The sequence below is a fragment of the Mauremys reevesii genome, linkage group 4 (assembly GCF_016161935.1).
Source record: "Mauremys reevesii isolate NIE-2019 linkage group 4, ASM1616193v1, whole genome shotgun sequence".
NCBI classification, from domain to species: Eukaryota; Metazoa; Chordata; order Testudines; family Geoemydidae; genus Mauremys; species Mauremys reevesii.
In genome coordinates, this window is record NC_052626.1 from 58,022,057 (window position 1) to 58,045,665 (window position 23,609).

The 23,609-nt window shown below is 39.3% G+C and overlaps 2 long non-coding RNA genes across 3 annotated transcripts in view; one reads left to right on the forward strand and one right to left on the reverse strand.

Annotated features, from left to right (window-relative positions):
- The window catches only part of LOC120402945, a 65,540-nt gene that overhangs the window by 24,709 nt on the left and 17,222 nt on the right, over positions 1–23,609 (forward strand). The gene's annotated exons all lie outside the window — the stretch shown is intronic.
- The window catches only part of LOC120402944, an 87,577-nt gene continuing 72,975 nt past the window's right edge, over positions 9,008–23,609 (reverse strand). Inside the window, exons 6-12 of the long non-coding RNA XR_005597377.1 lie at positions 20,999–21,124; positions 17,309–17,480; positions 12,324–12,433; positions 11,630–11,746; positions 11,330–11,509; positions 11,076–11,165; positions 9,008–9,288 (exon numbers count right to left, since the gene is read on the reverse strand). This is a non-coding gene — a long non-coding RNA (uncharacterized LOC120402944). The remainder of the gene's footprint in view (positions 9,289–11,075; positions 11,166–11,329; positions 11,510–11,629; positions 11,747–12,323; positions 12,434–17,308; positions 17,481–20,998; positions 21,125–23,609) is intronic.

Genomic DNA, 23,609 nt, shown 5'->3' on the forward strand with positions numbered 1-23,609 from the left:
TGCTATCTTGTGACAACTTCTGATCTAGGGTCACTTACTGGTTAGTTGCTTATGTCAAGGCCAGCTTCAAAATAACTCAGAACAAACACCTTTGGAAATTACTGTAATGAATAGGCTGCTCAGTCCTGCTGAGTCCTTTCTGTGATAGCAAAGTTGACCCCTGGAAAAACTCTTTCCTTGGCAGACTTTTTTTTTTAAATGTAAAAGCAGTTCATGCAAATATCAGGAATCAAATAAGTTCAAAAGGCCTTTGGCTTTTTACTTCTTCTTGTTCCTAAGACTATTAGAGCAAGTGTCAGCATATATCCACTGTATATTATAAATCTAATATTATTCCTGGTATCGACAATCATCCACTCTACAGTAAAATTAATCTTTTGTTAAATTCAAATCCCCATCATATCCCAGAGCTCTCCATGTTATGGTGACTAAATTTAACATTACCCATATCTGAAACATAATGTAAATGAAAAGTCCAGCTATAAAAACCACTAGCTATTTACTATAATCTTAACTTGACATAATTGAAACAAACCAAGTAATATCACATCATGAATAATAGTAATATTTATTTACATTGTACTATGAATTTACACTGCCTTTTCCATTAATTTCATAGGCTTTGGATCCGGCCCTTAGACTAGTTATTTACCAGTTACAAACTTTTAGTTATTTTCTTTCATCTTTCATTTGTGAATATACAAATTAACCAGAATGATTTTCCATTCTACATTTTCTCCAGTAGGTGACACTGGCCTTTTCTATGCTCACTACGTCAGCTGAATAAGTATAATAATACTGTAGTAATTATAATTAGCATGTGTTTGCCCATTTTAATCTTCAGAATGCTTTAAGAGTATTAAATAATTAATCTTACTAAAGAAGCACTCCCTTTCTCCAGCTAGTGCTTCCATTTAAAAAACAAATATCTCATTTCTAGAAGGTTTCTTATTTACTTACTATACGCTTCACAATAATGTTCAAACAGACTGTAGACTATTAACCTGAAGAAGAGCTTTGTGTAGCTTGAAAACTTGTCTCTTTCACCAACAGAGGTTGGTCTAATATATTACCTCACATACCTTGTCTCTGTGGAATATTAAGACATTTAATGTACATGGTTTTAGAATTCTTTACTAATTTAGGGTCATACATTGCAGGACTCTGTCATCTGTTTAGCAGCTGTATGTCTTTTTCAGCCTTCCAGCTGATTTGATTCTTTGTTTACTAAACAAGACAATGAGAAACAGTTTTCTTATATACATTAACGTAATTGTTAGGCAATCCAACACATATAACCTAAATTGAAAACAATGACAAATAGTTTGGACCATTTAAAAACAATAGGCTTAATAATATCCACCAGGGAACTCATGAGAAATGTCTAGATCAATCAAAAAATGGCTCCTTCATTACATAGACATGCAAAATGCCACCCAGCTGCCTTCAGAAGGAAGATACTCCACTTTAAATTCATCTTGGTCAATTCTGAAGTCCATATTAGAATAAATCTGTCAGCTTCACTGCTACAGTATTCCAAAACTCTGCTCTCACAGACTGCCCATTGTGAATGATGAGCATGACATAAATGTCTTGATAGAGAAGTTGAAAAAAAAATGGTGTCCATGCTGGAAAGGCACTCCATGGACCAAATCCTCTTGTAAATTATACCAGTGCAACCAACTTGACTTTAATGAGGCTTGTGTAAATGAGCAGAGATATTTGGCCCAGTTTCACAGAACTGTGACCAAGGACAAAACTCTGCTTTCAGGTCTATGTGATTAATCTGTTTTGAAATGTTGTGCTTTCTATATGAACAGATCTCACATTGACATCAGTGGAAGATATGTGCATGTAGAAAGAGCACAACAACAGAGATTAAATCTGCCATGGGGAGCTCATTGGAGAATTTTGCATTTAGTGAAAAATTCTTAGGCAATTGATTAAACACTGTCCATCTAGGTTAGTGGCCCCCACCAATTTCTGCTAACTGCTAGTTTAACTACACCAAGACCTCAGACAGCATAAACAAAAGAGTTGTCTCTCTTCAATTCAATCATGTGAATTATAGCCCATGGCCCTGTGATTGCAACATTGGAGTTTGGTTTGGAGTAGCCCAAACTCCACTGTAGCCACCAGCCATTCATGTCCCTATTCACACAACTGAATGGGAGGTGGGCAGCAGTGGTCCACTGGGCCCCAACAGAGCAGATCACTGTTAAGATAAGGAGTAGATATCTAGAATACCCAAGGCCTTAACAGACTTACTCATGCCAGACTCATATCAGCAATTGGGAAATGTTGGTAGGTACTATTGTAACTGGCACTATGTCCATATCTAAGATGGTAGAAGTATAATTCTAAACAATTGCTTTAAAATTTTCCAATTAATTCTCTATTGTCAAAGCAGTTTGGTACCTGCATTTCTGCAATCTCCCCCTTTGTGTTCAACTCCACTACACTTTGAAGACATACAAAGAAATGTTATTATATTATGTGGGGTCAATCCATAAGCATCACTCTGAGTCAAAAAGGAAATGGGCCTTGGAATTGGACACTGATCCTACTGATGCTTACCAGTATGGGACAATGATGAGGCATTTGATACAAAATAAAATGCTGACTATACCAGACAGATTATTCAAAATGAAAAATTTGTACTCTGCCAGCTGTTGGAGATGTCAGCTAAATTCTTTCCTGAAAACCTCTTTTGTATTCTCATGTGATATGAGAATATTGATTAATTGTGGGACCCAACTCTGGGACCTGTTTCTACTTAACTTTAGATGCCAAATAAACTCTTACAACTAGCTGTGTGCCTTCAGACTGTATGAGAAGACACCTTGCCAAGCTACATATAAGAAAGTATGATCTTAGCCTTGGCTTTGGTTTTAAAAAAAGTGATTTAATGAAGGCTTAAAAAATGGTTAGGATGGGAGGCCAAGAGCACTTATGACAGTTCCATTCTGAATAAACCCAAACTCTTGTGACCTCAGACTTGGAAGATTTTAAATGGGGGCATTAAGATGTTAATCAAAATGAGATGTGATCATATTAATTTTGATACCACATTATGTCTTGACACCATGTCAGAAGATTGCATCCTTCCATGAGATCATCTCCAAAACACAACTCTCAGGAGAGCAATGGCCACCTGGGGAAAAGGCCACCCAAGATGTGCCTGAAGCTTGTCTTTAGAGATAATGGAAGTGCCATTACAGAAGCCTACCTGTACAACTCGGGGAGAAAGTTTAGTGCTTCCTCAAAGCATTGACAGTCTGACTCACATTCCACGGATAGTCTCCAGTGTATAAGCTTTTCTGGGCTATGCAATATCATGTTATATATGGCAATACAGTTGAGATTTAGATGAGGTAATGTTTCCACAGAATTTCAAGTTCTAGCTAGATTGACCTACCCCTATATTTAAGTTACAGAAAATCAAAACCCTATCCCCTCTTGTGGTTTCTTAGAAGACACCTAAAGACTCACAGGCATGCTTGTGGAAAATTACTCTCTGTAACAGACCTCTGGTACAATGGAGACGTGTGTCTTGGCTTTGGCTTCCTTGCAAAATATTAAGTTTGACATAAAATATAATCCCTTACATTCTCACATAGAAATATTAATTCACACAATTCTCTGTTGGGCAAGGTTAGGAGAGAATCATTGTATTGCCTGGTTAAGGGTAATATTAAAGGAACTGGCACATTAAATTGCAAGCCCGTTAGCCAGAATTTGTAATGAAGCAGTAAACTCAGGGGTTGTACCGTACGACTGGAGAATTGCTAACATAGTTCCTATTTTAAGAAAGGGAAAAAATGTGATCTGAGTATCTATAGGCCTGTTAGTTTGACATCTGTAGTATGTAAGGTCTTGGAAAAAATTTTGAAGGAGAAAATAGTTAAGGACATTGAGGTCAATGGTAATTGGGACAAAATACAACATGGTTTCACAAAAGGTAGATCGTGCCAAACCAACCTGATCTCCTTCTTTGAGACGGTAACAGATTTTTTTAGACAAAGGAAATGCAGTGGATCTAATTTACCTTGATTTCAGTAAGGCATTTGATACATAACAGATCCATAACAGAGCAGAGAAGAGACTTGTTTAATTCTCACACACATACCTCATTTATTTATCTTGTAACATCCCTTCCCTCTGGTTTATAATGAAACATATTCAAAGTGTAAACTGTTATTCTCCTTCAAGCAGAACTGAGTTTTAGTTTTGGCACCAAATTTACGGAGAGAAGGCCTCCTCTGAACAGAAAAGGAGTTAATGTGAAAGAATTGTAGGGCCTGCATTGCTGTGAACAGGAATTAAACAGGCATAGGACACTACTACTACAATCTTACTATTTGCCTTTAAGGGCCAGAGACAATTTGTCCATTAACACTATAAACCAGACCCATTAGACCTAATCCTGCAATCCTTATGCATAAAACACTCATATAAACATTGTTTTTTTCTTTTCTTCCAATACTTTATTTGATTAGTTTGACATAAAACATATAAAGAATAAGTGTATTGTTACACAATAACAGCTATGTGAAGAATGGTCACACATACCTAGGCAATGAAAAAATGAAAGGAAAGATGCAGATCTTTTACCAAATACCGAGACTGTGAGTGAATACGTTCCTGGATTCCTCAAGCTTTACCAGTATGTGATGGAAATTACTAAAACTGAGGACAGTGAGGGAATAAATTATGGCTTAGAATTAAACCAAACTATTTAAACCTTAAATCAGTCAACTGGCAAAGAAGACAAAAAGGTATGAAGAGCAAGGAATTCCTGAAGAAAATGAATGGATTTGAAAAGGAGATTTGTACTAGTGGTATGACAAAAAACAAATAATTTTGTCTAGCAAGACTAGACTATTTGAAAGCCCACTTAATGGCCAAGGGGACATGTGTAATTCATTCATCATTTTATTACTTTGGGAGTTATGCTATGTTTCCCATATGGCAGTAAACATGCCACAAGTTAATGTTCTAAGTAGCTCTGAAAATACTCAAGTCCCAGACATATTTTCAGAGCAAATTCCAAATTTGGCTTCTCCATTTAAGAAGATACCAAAGGACATGTGGCTCGGATTATCTCCAGACTGGCTGTGATACCTAGGAGGAGTTCATCTCAGACTCACTAATTCCTTGGTAAACAGGCAATAAGAGAGCAGTAGTTATATTTTTGGAGACCCTGGTTTTGATCCACCTTAAAAAAATGATAATGAGTTTAGCAGTTTTAAAATCAAATGCTTCTGGAAAGATGTCCATAAACAGGTCAGCATGGAAATATTTTCTTGTTGGCTAAACTTCTGCAGCTTTTATTGTAAAAGAGAAAAATATAGGATTGCTCATTTATACCAAAAAAGGACAAGCTTCGAAGTCAGTGTACTCTGATCCCAAAATATACTATTTGTTGAATATAATGTGACAAGCTAAATCATACCCTTGGTTTCTTTTGAAAAAACCTAATAAATTATCACAACATTAGATAGCTTGTTTGATTGGAAGGGTGTAATTTCCAAAGCAGAGTGTGAGGATTTAGATGCTTGATTCTCATTAAAGGAGACATATCCTACTGCTGGATGGATTTGTTGAGATTTTAAGAATAAGCAAAGAATACTGGTATTTAAAACTTTTCTTAATAAGAAAAAGCTTATTATTAGTCTCTGATTGCCCAATGAAAATTAAATTAAAAATGCCAATTTCATATATTTTTTAAAAACATCAAGAGAGAGAATGAGAATGGGAAACCTTGAGAATGCAAAGGGGGGCTAAGGAAAGTATGCAGACAAGCATAGACAACAAGGTCTACCTACTCGGTAGGACAAAAGGTATGGCTTTCTACAGAACATCTCTGCAAGGACAGACCTTCTTGGAAACTAAACTACTGGTTCCTTTGCCTGTACTGGATTCAGTGACAAATCAGCTCAGTCAACTTAGAGCTCCAGCTCCCTTGATCTCTTAGAGTCCACCCCATAGTCCATGTTTCATTTCTAAAAGCCTATGCTGAGAACACATTTCCCCATACAGCCCAGTCATGCCTCTCACCAGGGCAAGTACAAGGGCAGTAAGAATAAGTAGTCCATGAAGACCTTGATTCTAAGATCAAGGAGCCGGAGTGCGGGGGGGGGGGGGGCAAATTGTGGTACCTAATTGACCGGGAAGGTTACAGCCTGCAGGAACACAATTGGGAGCCAGCTGAAAATGTTCATGCTCCTGTCTTGGTTCGGGCCTTCCATAGGAGACACCCTGAGGAACTTGGACCCATGTCACTCACAGGGCACTTCTAGGGGAGGAGGTAATGTCAGGATCCATGGCTCTTGAATCCGGGTCCACAGAAGAAACCATACTCCACCCTCCACCTGGCAGCCTGCTGACAACTGCTTACTTAGGACCCATGAAGCTCAGTCCCAGTTTGAGGCTCTGTCCCTGAGGTCCTATTGGCAGAGTCCCAGAGCAGCTGAGTGGTCCACTGGCCCTACAAAAGCAGGCAGCAGGAACAGGAAGCTGTTCAAACAACTGGGCTCCTCACTGGACTGTGTGATTCCTGGTTCCCTGGCTTGATTTCCTGGTACCTTGATGCCAGCGTGACTCCAGGCATCTTATTCATGGTTCTTATCTCCAGTTTGGCTCTTGCCTCTAGCCTCCTGGTATCCTGAACTCACCAGACTCTGGCTCCCAGCTTGTGGTTTTGATCTCAAGTTTATCTCCTGCTTCTGATCTCCCATTATCCTGACCCAGCTGACTCATGACTGCTGTTTCATGATTGTGGACTCAGGTTCTAACTGCTAGGTCTGGCTTCCCCAGACCCGGCCGTGACAGTGTATGTGAAAGTGCCCAGAGCTTGGGATCTGCACTTATTGTCATTTTACAGATGAAAATAAATCTGTCCAAGGTTAAGGCATCTATCCTCCTGATATGAAAGCACCATTATCTATCTGTAGAAAAGGCCCATCATGGCAAGCAGCAATAAAAGCCCTGCAAATATGATCCCAGTTAACCCTGATTTGGAAAGACCTCTTTATGCCCTTTGTTCTTTCCTTTGAGATTCCCAATAAGAGTGCTAAGGATGGCCATGTTTGATGACAACTTTTTTAATTTGGGCACTTGTCCAATATGAAATGCATTGAGACTCTGTCTCAAGTCTTTTCACATGGGCATACTAACAGCTGACAAGCGGCAATACATTCCATTTCTGAATAACCAGGGCTAGATTCAAGCCAGTAGCCTTCTTTGCAATTCTTGTTGCTTTCAGTCACTTACAATATTTTGGCTGAGGTATGTGTTTTGTGCAAACTCATGTCTTCCATCCGAGCTATTGAAATAGCACAGCAGGAGGTAGAGATGCTGTACATACTTGTGGGGTTTTAGTTATCCTCACATTTTAATTATTTTCACATGATGGTATTTTGTGGGTTTCTTCTTCTCACCAGATTTTAATTTGTTCCCTAGCCTGCTGTAACACAAGTGATACAAACTATTGATAGGCTCTAGCACTGTATGAGCAGAGGTAGGATGATTTTTTTTTTTAGTTTTGCTAATATTTGCTAATTATTTTGTTAATTTCCTGCTAAAACTCTGCCCCAACAGCTGCATTTACTGGTAAAGAAAGAAATGCAGATAGAAGACATCTGATCTGAACTTTCTAACGGTAATTAGCTAATCTGATACCTGTGAGAAGCAGGTCATGTCAGTATTGACTGCAGGTGGCTGCCTACTGTGATATTTCCACTATCAGCAGATCTCTAATATTACTGTAGATTTTTTTTGTGAAGAAAAGAAATAGAGTCCTATATTAGACAAAAGAAATGGAGTATAACAGGCTAGTCAAGTCAATCCCCTCTTCTGTTCATCTCATATCCTGAAGGTAATTAATATCTATTGTGTTTCTAAATCAGACTGCCACCTGTAGCTATGAAGAGACAAAAATCTTTATTATAGAGGCACTATTCTCACTGGCATAACGCTATGTCAATGTTTTCATTGTAAAGCCTCTTAGAGAGGTTAACTGTAAATAAATTAGTTTCAGAATAAAACGACTAGATGTTGTTAAGTTGCTTTCTTTTTAGTTAAGAATGAAAGATATATTTGGCAGTCCTAGATGCTTTTTTATTATTCTATTTAAACTTTAATAAATAGCTTTTTAATGAGATCTTTCAGATCATTAACTCAAGTATACACCAATCACTTTAAGCAGGCTGACCTTTTGTTAGACAATGGTTGCTTCAAAATATGCTAATTACCACTTTTCATACTAGTTTTTTAATCATAAATTTCATATTATGTAGCTATTACAATGCTAATCCATAAAATTCCATTAAATTGAATTGCATTTTATCAGTGGAATAGCTTCACAAAAGTAACACATCACACAAGCAGTACAAGTTAGTATGAATTTGATCTATAGTATAGGCAAAACACATTTGAAAGCTGGCTAGTACACAATTCTTCTTATTATTATTATTCACTCCCTGTGGAGCATAAGGCGCCAACCACTCTCCTCCATTCATTTTGTTCTTGAGCGAGACAGCAGATTTCATCCCACTTCATTCCCATACCTTTCATTTCCTCTTCAATGGTCCTTCGCCACGTCCCCAATGGTCTACCTCTCCTCCTTCTTCCTTGTGGTGTCCATCGTAGGGCAATACGAGGGTGTCTGTCAGCATCCATTCTCAACACATGCCCCAGCCACCTCCATCTTCGTTGTTTGGCTTCATCCACTATATTGTTGATGCCCGTTAATCGGCTCACTTCAACATTGGTGATACGCTGCGGCCAATGTATGTTAAGAATTCGCCTAAGACACCTTCCTTCAAAGCCCCGAAGCCGACTTTCTATCTTCTTGTTGGTCCTCCATGTTTCCACCGCATAGAGCAACACAGAGCAGACATTCGACCTGTAGATCTCTACCTTGGTTTTCATTTGCAAGATGGTTGACCTCCAAATATTCTGAAGTCTATAAAATGCATTTGCTGCAAGACCGATTCTGGTAGATAGCTCCTTCTGAATATTGCCATCAGCCGATATGTAACTACCAAGATATTTGAAGTCGTTCACCTCCTCCAATTCTACATCACATAACACTGTCTTTGTTGCCCATAAACTTTCTTCGTCTTTCTCAATTTTATCTGAAGCTTGCTCAATACAAGATGATGGTCACCACCTACATCTGCACTTCTATTAATACGAACTGCCAAGCATTCCCTGTAATGTTTTGTGGGTCATTTTGGTGACAGTATGAATCCACTAAGAATAATATGCAAACTCCGCATAACACTACATAAAAAATAACATATGAGTTATTTTCTCAATATGCAAACTCAATACCAGCTCCAAGTACATCACTGTTATCAAGAAGTGTTGCATTTTTGTGTGGGTTATTTGTTACTGTTCTCAATACCTATTCAAAATACTGTAATAGCTCTGGATCAAATCATGTGAATATGTATTTATAAGCAAAACTATTGTCCAGCCCCCTTAAATAATAATTCTCTGCTTTTATTACCACCAGTCAGATATTAAATAGAATAGATAGGCCACACTTTATATTAACGGTACTTTTATAAACAGATGTTATAAGCATGTTACAGACATGGTGAGTGTGAGTTATAGATAATTATAAGCCATGTATATAAGTGATCTTTTGGCCTGTTGGGCTCTAAAACAATCTTTAAGAATTGATTAATCATTTGTTCACCTTTCATAAACTATAAATAGGCCCTTAATATAAAGTGTGATCAATAAAAGTCTCAGCTATGGCTGAAGAATATTTTGTGTACATCTGAGAAAGAAGGGTACAAAGTAGCTTTAAGTTAACTTTGTGCTCCCCCAATCCTGGGGCAGTTCAGCACTGAGCTAGTTCTCCAAAGTTTTACTGGCTGCCTATATGAGCCTTTACAGCCACTAGCAATCAGCATGGTAGGAGGATGTCCTGGCCATACCCACCTGCACCAAGCACAGGATGGGGGAGAGGGGGAAAATCAGGGCTGCTAAGAGCGGGTTTGGGCCCCGGTGAAAAAAATTTTTGGGCCCCCCAGCAAGGGCAGACCGCCTAAACAGGGCCGACGAAGCCGGGCCGCAGGTAGGGTGACCAGACAGCAAATGTGAAAAATCGGGACAGGGGATGGGGGGTAGAGGGTAATAGGTGCCTATATAAGAAAAAGACCCAAAAATCAGGACTGTCCCTATAAAATCGGGACATCTGGTCACCCTAGTCCCGGGCCCCCTTCTGGACCACTGGGCCCCGGTAATTTGGACTGGCTTCCCCCCCTCTGGTCAGCCCTGGGCGGGATGGGGGATGGCAGAGTCTCACTACAATGACTTATATGCTGTTCATTGTTCCCCCTAAATCTGAGGGAACCCCCTAGCGGCTGGGTAAGCCAGCACTGGAGCAACTTTGCATCAGTCGCATGGTGTAGGTAGCCCTAGAGTGGTCCAGTATCTGACTTAGTTTTTTTTAGAGTCTTCATAGGTCATGCTTTCTTCATATTGAACATTTTCATTTAGATCTTTAGTTTATAAAACTGCATGGATATAGCCAAACATTTTCCACAGGTATTTGCTTGAATTGAAAAATGAATTTGCTTAACTATTCTTGTGGTCCATTTAGGATTACTTTTTCTGAACTATAAATATTTAAGTATATTGTGTATGCATATCTAATGAGGTGGTCTGAATGCTTTCAGCATCTGACGTATGTGTAGTGGCTCCAGCTAAACTTGATGGGAGTTGAGTGACTTCTGTACCTAGCTCCCTGCAACCTAGTATAACCTGGCCCAAGGTTCCACAAAGCATTTCAAGATAATATTAAAATATTAAGATAATCTTTAATCAATGCTTGGATGGCAGTTCAATGCAATTTTAACATATATTATATATATTTCCTTAATGTCATTCTCCTTTATTAACATTGATACCATCTAAATCTGAATGTGAATACTTGACATACAGTATCAGAGTTAAATGATATGCAGGATTAAAAAGAGTAGCGTGTTTTGACCATGATGAAGACAAGAATTCCTACTTTACAACAAGGAGTTCTCAGAAAACATTTAGATACTTACATAATTAATGTTGCGTGCCATCCATTCAAGAGAAAAATAATTCACACTTATAACCCTAGGCTATTGCAGATTCTTGGATAATGTATAATTCTGCCAGACAAAAACAAAAAAGGCATTAGGCTGTTCCTGTGAAATATGGTATTCACATGTAATCTGAAGCTATACAACTTCAAGTTATGATCTTGTCTGATCTCAAACTAAGTACAGTTGGATTGGGTCAATACTTGGACAGAAGACCTTTAAAGAATACTCACCCACTCCTTGAGGCGGTTAGTTATTCAATAGGTGGCACTCTTCCCTTTGAGTCAGTACTTAATCCATTTCTTAGCATGGTGCTACCAGAATCTGTGCTTCTGGAGGTGTGGTACTTTGGATGAGATGTAAACCCAATGTCCTTCTTTCACCTTATAGTCGTTAGAGATTCCAATTTCATGCTACTTCGGGGGGGGGGGGGGGCACGGGGGAGGAGTAAGAATAGAGATGTTAGACCAGTGTCATGACCATTCCATTCCATTTTCTATTAATTATAGTTTTCCAATCTAAATCCTCCTCACAGTTTTAACTAGTGATGGCATTATTCCCCACTTCTTCTTCTGAACGGTTCTCCAAAGCTCTGCACTGTACTGTGGAACTCCATCATAGCTGTATGTCAGTGGTGGTTGAAGCTATTCCTTTATACATAGTTGAGAAAACACTTTTTTGGTGGAAAAAACTTCTGTAGAGAAAAAGATGTTAACTAATAATCCTCGGCCATATTTATTTTATTTGTGCTTTTCAACATTTATAGAACACCTGCTATTTCTAAAGTCACTCACAGCTATAACTAGCAAACTGAAATGTAAATAGTTACATGGGTCAGTTTCTTGCCTTCCTTCCTCATGATCTGTCAGTAGAAAGAAGAGAAATATGACAAAATACTCTCTCCCTCTAACATGTTTATATCTGCCATTAGCTTTCCAATAGATCCACTGAGCTTTCATTCATAACATGTGCAAGTCTTCATTATATTCATTAGATTATTTGTTGGTTGTTTTTCTTTCACTGTTCACTGCATGAGTTTCCAAACTCATTTCTAAGTTATTTTTGCATTCGCATAGGGTCAAAGAGAACACAAGTAGGAAAACCTCAAGGATATAAAAGGTGAATGACTAAAGATATGACTGCCTGATACAAAGCAAATAGATGACCCCTATATTGAGGCCAAAGTAAGGCATCAGACAAAAATAATATTACATAAAATGGACTTACCAGCAGCTATTTATGACTTTTCTTTTTTGGTGCTAAGCACAACTGCTAGGATTTTTGGAGTGAATGCTCAGGTATTTTCACCTTCAAAGTCTGGTCACTCTTAAGTTAAGCTGATTCAAAGAAAGTGGTGGGAGAGAGGATTCAGGAAAATTGCATCAGTATTTTTTCTTTTTTTAATTTAATCAAAATTTAATAAATAAAAAGAATTCTCCACTTTTGCAATTTTGTGCATACACAAATGGGAGCCTAAAAGAGTTCTTAAGTATATGCCTAACTGTAACTACTGTTTTTCTTATAGAATTTAAGGAGCAATTCAGTAGCTCAGCAATTTTAGAGCCATCATTGACATCATCCCTATCTATTTACCTTAAGTTTATCTATAGCATCCATCAGTGCAGTAGCTAAATCCCCCATTTCATTATTATTGTGCCTTCTTTCTCTTTAATATTTATCTTCTTAACCATGTTGGCTAGTTTTAAGCCATTTTCACCCTTGTCTTATAATGTTAATGTCAAGGGCCCCTCTATCTCCCCCTTTATCTTATGGCTCACCAAATTTGCTGAGTCAAGGTTCCTACACCTGAATCTACTCTACCTCTTCATTATCAGTAATAATTTCCCTAGCCCTGACTGCTCACTCACAAACAGAGAAATGCACAGTGTACCAATCAGCTCTTCATTTCAGTTTCTCACCAGAAAAAACTCAGTATAAATGGTCGGTAATGTTTCAGATGCTATTTGGATAAACAGCCCACTTTTTGTGTGATTATCTACATCAAACCCCTGAGGACTATCCTATTATTAATTCACACACACAAGCTCCAAGGTATTGTGGTTGTCTTTTGCAAACACAGGCCAAGATTTTCAAAAGTGAGTAGTGATTTTGACTGTCCAACTGGACGCCTCAAAGGATTCTCATTTTCATAAGGTGTTGAGCTTCCACCCTCCAAAAATCAGTAGCCTTTAAAGCATCTCAGGTAGGGCACCCAAATACTGAAGCATGCCAATTCTAGTCACTTTTTAAAATTTTGGCCATATTGCATTGTGTTTAATCCAGCTGCTATTTATTCATTAGCAAATTTATGATTCTGTATGGAACAATCAAGAAAGGACTTCTTTCCAATTAGATCTGAATGAAAAGATCTGAAGTAACTTAAGCCTTCGTTATGTTTCAAGTTCAAGGAGCAACTATGATCAATATTTATAAAAAATCGCTATGGCGATGCAAAATCTTGGCATCAAACATATGTTCAGTGGTCACCATTAAAAAGTCATCCTTTGCCAACAATTATGACATGATAATATTTTTCCATCTATCAAATCTATCTATGTTAGGTATTTCTAGGGTACTCAGCACCTAACTATCTAAGCACTATGTGTGACATAACAAAGCAACAAAGAATCCTGTGGCACCTTATAGACTAACAGACGTTCTGCAGCATGAGCTTTCGTGGGTGAATACCCACTTCTTCAGATGCTGAAGAAGTGGGTATTCACCCACGAAAGCTCATGCTGCAGAACGTCTGTTAGTCTATAAGGTGCCACAGGATTCTTTGTTGCTTTTACAGATCCAGACTAACACGGCTACCCCTCTGATACTTGACATAACAAAGTTGTTCATTCATATCCTTCATAAAATTTGGTGTGTAAGACTGGACACAGTTCTCCAGATGAGACAAGTAGAGCAGACAGTTACCTCTTGTATCTTACATCCGACACTTCCGTTAATTTATTCCAGAATGACATTTGCTCACCATTAGCTAACAAAACCACCAAACCAAATTTGACATACACGGGAAGTTCACCTTTGGCCTGAGGACAGGCATATATACAGTATTTCAGCAGAGAGGATCATTTTCTTCTGAAAAGTTATAAGTACCGGTACTTATTATCAGAGGCTTATAATAGAAGTGCTTTCACAACAATTACGAACAAAGAGAAAACAACCTATGCTGATACACCAAACCCGCAGCTGCTGAGATAAATTACATTTCTGGCTCAACGCTCATTGTATACAAAACAGTTTAAGACAACTTTGTGATGATTTTTTTTAAAATTGCTTTTACAATGGTTATGATATGTTGACAGTATGTAGTTTATTTTGAAGAAGGGCAGAAGGAAATGTTCTTTACTTCTGTGTTTATATCTTTGGCCAAGTACTTAATTGCCTATGAAGGATGAGAAATCACTATCTGATGACTGAGAAACACTATACTCTCAACAATCCTCAACAGTATTATAAGAAACACTGGCGAAATAGTTGCTACCCTACGTCAGTTCAAATTTTTCCCAGACCTATGCATAAAACTGAAAATATTTCACATAAAAGTAAATGTGCAATACACTGAGCAGTGCAGTGTTGCTTGTATACAACATAATATCCAATTAATGCTACAGGAGTATATTACAGGCCAGATTTTAAAACTCTGCCACAAGTTTTGAATCCACAATTACTTGAGAGTGCAATTAATGTTACTTTGAAATGTAAGGACCTAGCGGTGCCTAAAGAACAGGTGCCTAGACATTGGAAGTGACGTTAACTGCACCTGCAAATATTTGAAGAAAGTTGTGTCAAAGTATTTGCACCCACAAAGCTACAAGAGCAAAAATAGGTGCTTATTTAAAGACAGATTGAAAATTTGCTCCAATGCCTAAAGCTGAGTGCAATCATTTTAACAAAGCACATATTCAGTGAAAAATCAGTGTCTTAAAATATGGGAAAGAGAACCTACTGATAAGATTAGCTGAAACTCCTGGAAACAAAAACCATGGCATTTCCCACATCCTCAACATAATAATCCATGATCCTTCCACATCAATTTACCAAAAGTTTACTATTCCATCAAACATATGTCAGCAGCTTTCCATTCAACCATGTTTGAATACAATGCATATGGTTGGTGAAGTACCACTTAGCCTCTCCATATCAATTTTAGTTAAATGCTTTACTAGTCATATGAATAACCTTTTCAAGAAGACAATTTTACTGAGAAGGAACTGAAATTGGTGGTCTTCCTGTCTGGTCCAACAACTGGAGAAAGGAGTGTGTTTTACTGTTCTCATCTGAATCCACTGCCTGATAGAAACTAGCATGGCCTGTGAGTTGCAGAGCTTGCTTGGGAATCAGGACCATGAAAAGGCAGTAACACAAGCAGCCACTTGCTTTGATTATGCTTAAGACCAGTCTTAATTTCAGTGGAGGTTATGGTTTTGAGTCACACTACAAGGATAGGCTTGTACAAAAGAATTTTAAAATGTGGGCAGGGAATACATAAATAAACTGCATTACAAAACTACAATGAATCAACTCAAATATAACACATACAATGAGTCAGTCTTTTCAACTATCAGAGTTTAAATTACTTTTCAACTCTAGAACTCTAAACAGAGGAATACCAAACATCTAAGCCCCCAGACATGACAGATCTAACAGAGATAGGATCTAGGAGTCTCAAACTTCAAACATGATTTGGTAGATAGATATGGAGATGTTATTCTGAGATTCTGCACAAGATTGCAAACTCTGCTGATGTATCTCAGTCCCCACAACACTCTATATGTGACAGATGCAATTAATAAGAACTGGGCACCAAAGAGATCTTGATGAATGTGCTGGATTTTACTATACAAAAATGCTGTAGGTGCAGCATATCTCCCACAAGCCATGGAAAGTGAGGGTGGGAATATGAAGGCCCATATAATAATCAGTAAGGTGAAACAATGCAGAAGGGCACTATTGGCTATCTTTAAAGGAGAGGACGTGTAGGCTCATTTCAGAATTATTTTATTTAAATAATATTTTTCTTGAACTAGTTTGAAAGTTCACCTGGAACTTTACTATGGTGCCTATATTATGTTTACTATTCATTCACTTTTCTGGGAAGTCAAAGGGAAAACAACATAAATCAAAGAAAAATATTTGCAAATCAGGCCTTCTATATCCAGGCAAGCCACAGCAACATCACAGTCCTTGCAGGCTTGGCATCGGGACAATGATCCATTTAAAAAACTTTGGCACCCATGATCTTTTATGTTTCTCTACAGGAGGACAGGGTGCCAGCTCTTCTCAAATGAGAGATTGTTATGCCTATTCTTAAGAAGTCATCCCTTGGCAACGTTGCCAGTTATTGCCTTCTTTCTGACATTCTCTTTCTGTTTAAGATTGTTCAGAAGAAACAACTTTGTATCTAGAGTCCACAGATTCCTTGAGCCCTTTAGTCTTCCTTTTTTATCTGAATATGGATTAAAGATAGTGTTATAGCCTCACTTGCCAATGGTTTCTATCTAGCAATATACAAAAGGCTCATGCTGGTTCTTGTAGATCTGCCAGCAGTCTTTCATATTATTGAACTTAAGATTCTGTGGACTCTCTTGTGGACCTTAGCTGGACAGACAGGATTATTCTTAAGTAGATCTATTCTTTACTCCTACATTCTGGACAGAACTGTTGGACAATTGTTTATCTGCCTTAAAGGTTATCTCATGGATTTCCACAAGGATTTATTCCTTTATCCTGCTTGTTCAATGTATATTGTATGGCCATTGGGGAGATAGTGATAACACTTTCGCTGAGATGCCATGAGTATGTGGATGACAGAGCTCTATGTCTCTCTTTCGGTGAGACCTGGTGATGTAATTACTTTGATCTTCTGATGCCTGCCTGAGATTGGGACATAATGAGAGTGAACTGGCTAAAGATCAACCCAGACAAGATAAAGGAGGGATTAATTAAAGCATCAATATATAGATAATATGGTAATAGGTGACTTAACCACATACGATATATCTGGAAGTTATGGTGGGAATGGTATCTGTGCCCTCTATGCAGGCTTTGCCCATCTTTTGTCTAAGAGGTTCACATGATGGGGGTGCTTGTGGACTCAGTTGCTTCTTTTGGCATTAGCAAAAGTGTTTTTTGTCGTCTGTGTCTGGTACATCTATTGAGACAATTTTCTTGGATGTAGTTCTCGCTACAGTTTTCCTTACCTTTGTGACCTCAGTTGCAACAAGGTATAGATAGAGTTTTTCTTGAACACTTGTAGGTTCATCAACTGCAGCTAAGTCAAGAGGTACTTGAGCTGTTGCAGTGGTGGTGCTTAGTCTGCAGGACTATTTTTTGAGGGACACCTACTTCAATCCATCTTTCACCACCTTCAATCTAAGGTCAGAAAACATTATTTTATCAGTGGAATTTTATATTTTAATCACTGTAGGCCTATGTGTAGAACTCTCCTTCCACCTGTTTTCAAATAATACATTGTTTATTAAATATGAAACATTTATTAATTAAAAATAAATATTTAATCCATTTTATATTATTTTATTCTTTTCATTGTACTCGATGTTAAATTGTCTTTACAGTGTGGTAAGGTCCTGGCTGAGGCAATGGTGGTGGTAGGAAAAGAGGAGAGTGTTTTGTAAAATTTATACTGCACCAAATACCCAAGTAAGGACTTTGGAATTTTGCCACAAAGCAAAGTTAGAGGTTGAGTTGAAACTGCCTGAAAATATTATCTATATTATCTAACTCTGAAGGATACCAGGACATCTATATTTCTGGCTATTCCTGTAAAGATTAAACACCTCTCAAGACAGCTAAAGACTTTCTTCCTATAGGTCCTATTACCACCACATGCTCCAAAACTGTCTTTAGTCCAGTTCCTGAAATCCTTTCTCAATCTCGCATATCAACATAACTTTTCCCTTTGTCTTCCTAATAGTCAACAGTAGTAATTCCAACATGTCATAGTTGTGAACCAATTGAAAGATCTAAAGAGAGTTTAATAAAAATGAATTAAAACAGTTCAGCTCAGAGCAAATCTCAAGGGAACATAGGACATCTCACAACACATCAAAGGCAAAGTCACTCAAGGCATCATTTTCAGCTAATTCTTATGTCACTAGCTGGCTGATGTTTTGAATTCAATCAAGAATTCATTTGAGTTCAAGGTACTCATTTGAGGATGCAATGGTTGAAAAATTAATAAGAAATAGAGAATCTTCATTCCATCCAAGAAACACAGCTTTTCACATTAAAAATCATCATTGTGTATGATTTTCCACACCGCTGTAAATGGCAATCTCCTTCTGTGAGGGTGAAATTTGCCCATAGCCTGAAGGCCAGTGCAAGGCCCCTACATCACTGCAGTTCTACTTAAGACCTCAAAATGGGGTATAAATGGAAGTTAAGTGATGCATAGGCCTTGGGCTCTCTCCACACAACGATGAATTTCACCCCAACGCACAGCTACATTAGGATTTCAATTTTAAAAGCAGCAATATCTACAGGCATTTTTAGGAGTGAATATAATGCCCATTAACTACAAACATTCCATCCATCACTACTGACAGTAAGAGGAGAATGTGCCACCTAGAAAACAGATTTTACTGAAAAATGACAGACCATATCTTTTAATTTCAGATGTGTCATCCTCCACCTCAGGTACAACTCTCATTTTTGTACTGTAGACAAATTCCTCTGAGTGCCAGGTGTTCAATGATAGTCATATTCAGTCATGTTGGTTGTTTTCTTAACCTGTGATTGTAACACACTACCTGAAAGGGGTTTTTGAGGTGCTTTATGTGAGATACTATACCGTGAATCACTGACTGATTATAATATCACATGCCATGGTCTGACAGATTTGGGAATCAATTGTTTGTCTTTTGTGTCACTTTAAAATTTACAGAAAGTTTCACATGTGAATTAAAAGTGGAAAGTTTTTCTTTTCTTTTTCTCAGTTGTACCAAAGCACAAAAGCCTTGGCTTTTCAGCTGGCAAAAAGTTCTTAAAGCCTGGATTTCTGTACCCAATTGAACTGGATTTCAGCTGTATCGTTCTTATAAAACTCAAAGGATAAAGTGCAGGATGAAATCCAATGAAACTCATACACATTTAAAGAACAATTGGCAGAGCTCTTGTAAACCACAACTCTATTTAAGGAGCTCAAAACATCAGTGTACTCCTGGTGCATAGTGCTATGACATTTATTTTGCTCTTCAACAAGTAATGGCAAGGATAAACCATAGCTGAATAAGCAACATGTCATACGTGTTGCTATTTCCTCACAACTTTTGCCACAGTCTTACAAATGAATTAAAGACTGATCTGAAGGAATGTGCTGCACAATTGCAAAAATTATGTATGCATCCGAGAAAGCAAAACTACACTAAATTCCACTGTTAGAGCTAAATGTGATAAAGCCCAGTCTTTAGAATGCTCTTTGGGTCAAACTCTGTCTGCTTCTGAGGGTGCATGGAGCCTTCTATTCCTCGTTTCCCCTGCATTAGAGCTGCCCACAACTGTAGTCCCTGTGTTCCCCTGAGTGCTGGGATTGTCCATATTAACATCCATAGGGATATAAACCATCCCAAAACAGTTGAGGAAGAATTAGATTTATGGTCAATCCACACCAGCACTGACATGTTGCTCCCTTTTAGTAGGTAGTCTTTCTGTATTTGCATACTGAACCCTTTCACTGGGGAGCTCCAGGAGGTACTGCATTTCTCTCAGTCATAGTGATTGCTGGCACTCTCTTTAGGACAGTGTAGCTCTAAACCACCCCTAAAGCAAGATGGTAATGTACTACCACATACTGGCAGTAGATAAACCCTGGTCATTTTCTGCTAATTAGAAACGGGAAGTTCAGACAGATCAGGATCTGGACCCTGGCTATGTGAATAGCCTTTATCTCAGTGGTGGGTTGAACCAAAACCCTAGATCTAAACAACTTTTGGAAAAGTTGAATCCAATCCCAAACCTTTCACCTCAGGCCCATCTCTAGTAACAATAAGTCTTGTTTGAAACTTATACTGAACATATTTTCCTCAAACATGTTTAATTAAAAAAAATTCAACTGTTTGCCTACCCTTTTTATGACCTCTTGCTGATAACATTTTTTAAAGTTTTTAAATGATTTAAAAAAGACTATTGCAGAATATTCATGGAAACAATTTTAAATTTGACCATGCAGACCAGAAACCTGCTTCAAAGAGCTACTCTCATCCAATTAAGGAAGAGGAACACTACCATATGAGCTAAGCAGCAATCAAAATCAGCTCACATTTTTAATGTCTAATGATGAATACTTGCAATGAACTGTTCACAAATGAGCTATAGATATAACTAAAAAAATTAAGTATCAAAGGGGTAGCCGTGTTTGTCTGGATCTGTAAAAGCAGCAAAGAGTCCTGTGGCACCTTATAGACTAACAGACGTATTGGAGCATGAGCTTTCGTGGGTGAATACATGCATGCATCCGACGAAGTGGGTATTCACCCACGAAAGCTCATGCTCCAATACGTCTGTTAGTCTATAAGGTGCCACAGGACTCTTTGCTGCTTCTAAAAAAATTATTCACTGAAATTAACTGGTAGGCAAAGTTTGAATAATGAACACATCTGAGAAAATTAATAACTGTTTGCAGACTATTTGCAAACAGAAAAAGAGAATAAACTGAGTCTATGTTTTTATATACATTATTAGCTCAGCTCTAGCAAAAATTCCATAGACATATTGGATAATGGCATAAAAGACTTTTCAATACAGAGGCTCTGTGAGGACATTCTAGAATTCAAATCTCCTGTATGTGGTTACAATTCAAAGGACTGAAGAAAAAGCTTCTCAGTTCTCTGGGGGACTGTGTAATAGTAATTCCTTTTACAAAAAGATGCCACCTGAATTCCTGCTCCGTTGTCTGTCTTCACCTATGTAATTAGCACAGTTTTCCAATAAAGCATCTGGTACTGTACTTCTTTCTGCCTCTGGGTTAGATTGGTTTTTAATTTGCTATGGTCCTTGACCTAAAAAAAGAAAAGAAAAAAGAAAAAGAAATGTGTTAAACAGTCTGAAGAAGTCAATTTAATTATTTTTCTATAAAAATCAGAGACAGACCACAATGTTATGCCACATAAGCAGTAGTATTGTTTCTGCCATTGTTCTTTGATAACAGTTTGCCTGTTTAACATTGTTATTTCAACCATCATGTTTTGAATTTTTCAGAAGAAGAGGGGAAAATGCAATTTACATATATGAACTTTTCACCCCTTTTCTTTTGCATCCTGGACCCTGGCATAAATTGGTGTTGTTAAATATAAGTGGGTTAGTTTGAGAAAACATCTCTGGCAAGAAAGGCAACTGTTTGCTGTTAGGGGTGTGTTTTTTGGGGGTGGGGGTGGGGATTGTTTGTTTTTGAGGCTGCAGGGAAGTGGGATTATGGAAGAAGATAAGGATTTAGGGTTGTCAGCTTGGCAGCACTGGAACCTGAAGTTCCAGATCTAGCCACAGAACAGAACAGTACAAACAGTGGAAACATAGGCTTCCTACATTTGTATTTCCTCAATTCCCCAAACTGTCAGTTTGTCTCAATCCTGATCTGGAGGGACCTCCTCTAGGAGTAGGGTGACCAGATGACAGATGTGAAATATCGGGACGCGGGGGGACGGGGGAGGCAGGGGGTGCCGGTGGAGCAACAAAAAAACAAACAAACCAAGAGCCAGCAGTGGAGGAAAAAAACAAAAACAAAAACAAAAGCAAAAAACAAAACAAACAACAAAAAAAGAGCTGCTGGAGCATAGGAAAAATTGGTGGGGGCTGAGCAGCTCCACGCCCCACTCCCCCGCACCAGCTTGCCTTCGCTCTGCCTCCACCTCCCCTGAGCTGGCTGCCTCATCCTGCTTCTCCACCCTCCCTCCAGCCCTTGCACTGCCATACAGCTGATTAGTGCAAGCTTGGGAGGGAGGGGTGAGGAGGAGGAATGAGGCATGCTTGGGGAAGAGACAGGGCCAGGGCGGGGATTTGGGGAGGAATCCAATAGGGCAGTGAGGGGCGGGGCTGGGGGTGGAGCCAGGGCATGGATTTGGAGAGGGATCCAATGGCGGATGAAGGGGCGGAGTCAGGGCGGGGCCAGAGTGGACTTGGGGCAGGGGGGGTCAGCTCCCTCTGCCTGTGTGCCGGAGGGCAAACTATTGGGACAATTAATGTCCCAACCGAACATCGGTCAGGATGCAGGACAAACAAGTAAATATCGGGACAGTCCCAATAAAATCGGGACGTCTGGTCACCCAATCTAGGAGGTAAAAGGGTAGTTCAATTTTCAGTCCCCCTCTGCTGATACTGCCAACAACCTAGCAAGTAGGGTGGCCAGGTGTCCGGTTTTTGACCGGAATGCCTGGTCAAAAAGAGACCCTGGCGGCTCCAGTCAGTACTGCTGACCGGGGCGTTAAAAGTCCAATCGGCAGAGCAGCAGGCCTAAGGCAGGCTCCCTGCCTGCGTTGGCTCCATGTGGCTCCCGGAAGTCACAGCATGTCCCCCCTCTGGCTCCTAAGCATAGGGGCAGCCATGGGGCTCCAGGTGCTGCCTCCACCCCAAGCGCCAGTTCCTCAGTTCTGTCTGGGAGCCACGGCCAATAGGAGCTGTGGGGGTGCTGCTTGCAGACAGGGCAGTGTGCAGAGCTGCCTGGCTGCACCTCCACATAGGAGCCAGAGGGGGAACATGCCACTGCTTCTGGGAGCCACTTGAGGTAAGCGCCACCCAGAGCCTGCACCCCTGAGCCTCTCCGAAGTCCCAGCCCCTGCCCCAGCCCTCATTCCCTTCCCCCCGACTTTTCAAAGTTCCTTGCCAGATGGTACTGCTGTGTCTCCTCCAGGATTGTGGGGGCCACTATAGCGCAGGCCAGGTCAGAGCTCCTAATTACTGCATTGTCCACACCATCCCTTCTCCCTGCTGTCTAGATAGGAAGCAGCAGCTATGATCTAGGCTGGAACTGAGCATGGAGTAAACCAGGCCCCAATTCCTGCCTTGTGCCAGCCATCCCCGCAACTCCCCAGGATAGGACCAGCATGCCATCTCCCCACCCCCTGCCAGGAAGGGACCAGCCCACTAACACCTTCCCTCCAGCAGTCACGGCCTCAGTGGGGAGGTGGAAGAGGGGATGCTAACACAGCTTTGTCCCTCCCGCCCCCAACATTTTTCTGAAATGATGTCCCCGACTGATAGTGAAGAAACGTAGGGCTTCATGGACATATTACAACATTTTTCAGACTAAAGCCCGACTTTCAAAAGCTTCATAATGTACTATGGTAGTTCTGGCAATTGTGAAGCAAGATGAGATGCTGGGTCAACACTCAAAGGTCCCTTCCGATTCATCATACATTTCACAGAAGTGATATGTTCCAAGGTGTGTGAACAAAATGAAAAAATGGGATCATATTACTTTCATATGGATAGTGACTGGGATTTAATAAAATATATGACAGAGCAAAATATAATACTTTTAATAATAATTAA